The sequence below is a fragment of the Montipora foliosa genome, unplaced genomic scaffold (genome assembly GCF_036669935.1).
Source record: "Montipora foliosa isolate CH-2021 unplaced genomic scaffold, ASM3666993v2 scaffold_432, whole genome shotgun sequence".
Taxonomy (NCBI): domain Eukaryota; kingdom Metazoa; phylum Cnidaria; class Anthozoa; order Scleractinia; family Acroporidae; genus Montipora; species Montipora foliosa.
The window spans coordinates 255,001-256,958 of NW_027179737.1; positions in this window are offsets into that span (position 1 = coordinate 255,001).

Below are 1,958 nucleotides of genomic sequence, written 5' to 3' on the forward strand. Positions count from 1 at the left end.
CTATGCCTGTGATTGGTTAAATCTCTCAGTAAGCTGAGGGCGCACGCTCCCGAGCTGTTCACACGACAAAAAACGTCCCTTTTGCAACATTCGTTGCTGCAACGTGCCGCATGAAGCTCGACCAAATGAAATTTGGCGGAACATGTTGCAGTGACAAAACATCGGTGTGAAATCGTGTGGTAGGAAGAACTCAGACAATGCGACACCTTGCTACTGCATGCCCTTGAGACACGTAATAACTGCAGTGGCGAATGTGTGTGCGTAGATAAGTTTTGTCCCTGCTGTGAGCTCCTTATAATAGTGCCTGCTACAGTTCCACTCGTATGTATGAAACAGGATTTGACTGCGGCTCCATGTACCCGAGACATGTAATGGCTGCAGTTGCGAATGTAAGTCTGCAATAGGCCACTTTCGATATATTGAAATTCAGCTTGGCAGCGAGGCGTAGAGGACACAAACAAAGGAAACTTAATGAACTTGTCTATTCATTTCTTGTGTTTGTGTCCTCTAAGCCTCACTATCAAGCTGGATTTTAATATATCGAAAGTGGTCTATTTGCTGTTGTACCTGATGCGCGCCTCCGATACAGGCGCCTGCTATAACCCCATCATGTGAACCAAACACGAATTGACCGCCGCTACACGTCTCTGAAAAGTGTTCTCACTGCTGTGCTTAATGATCTGTGTTAGTTGTGGAAGGATTACGTTTTTGCAAACGTTGGTCGTGTAGCACTTATATTTGAAAAAACTTAACCGATTAGAGTGTAATGTGAAGTGCTAAGTATCTACCCCATATCAACCATGTGAGCGTTAGCCCTACTGATGGAAATGGGCCCACACAAGGACAGAGAAAAACTCTGACCAGGGTGGGAATTAAACCCACGACCTTCGGGTTAGATCACCGCTGCTCTGCCGACTGAGCTACAAGGTCAGACGGGAGCAGGCCGTGGGAACTGAAGATGTTAAAGTTACGGCTATGAACATGTACAAGAACAAGGAAGGATTGCGTTTTTGCAAACGTTTGCCGTGTAGCACTTATATTTGAACAGACTTAACTGATTAGTGTGTAATGTGAAGTGCTAAGTTTGTAGGGCTAACGCTCACATCGTTGATATGGGGTAGATACTTAGCACTTCACATTACACTGTAATCCGTTAAGACAGTGTTAGTTGTGGTTTTGTCCCCGCTACACATGCCTGTAAAATGCCTTGTAGTGTGTGAGTAAAATGGTTAGATGTCCCAGGCACATGCTTATGGCGCAGTTTGTTCTCTTTGTACATGTTGTGATTTGGTCGGTGCTTCATGTCCCCGCTATAGGTTCCCGCTCTATGCTGCGTTATATGTATGGAATATGATTTTAAAACTGCTACACGTTCTTGGGTTATGTAGCTGCAAAATGACCCCTAGTGTGCGAGCAACTTAATGTTTTCCTGTTGAAGGGGTTGGGACAAATAATTTACACGTAGGAGGAATTAGCTTGAAATATCTTTCAAGGTCGAAGTAAAAAGTGTACTGCGGTCGTGCACTGAGGTGATAACACTAACAGCCGTAATCACCCGCTTCCTTTACTCGAATATTCAATGTCAAAAGAATATCGGCCGCAAGTTATTTCCTCCGGAAACAGGTTTCTGGATTTGGATATATTTGTCTTGAATCCAGGCTTTGAAGACACAGATAACATGGCAATAATTAATGTACAAATGCTGGTGGACGAACAGAAGGAGCTGATAGCGGAACATTTTCTTAGACAGGCAGGAGTAGATGATTTGCATGATAAAGTCATTTTACTACCGAGAGCAGAATGCTTTGTCAAAATGCTTAAGAACCTTGTTCTCTTCTCTCCCGGGAACAAAGAAACAATTGTTTAAATTTGATTGACAATAGAAGCAACTCAAAGCAGTTGGTGTGATGTGCCATTATCTAAAGATAGCCTCCTTCGTCCCTTAAATGCCTAGGCAT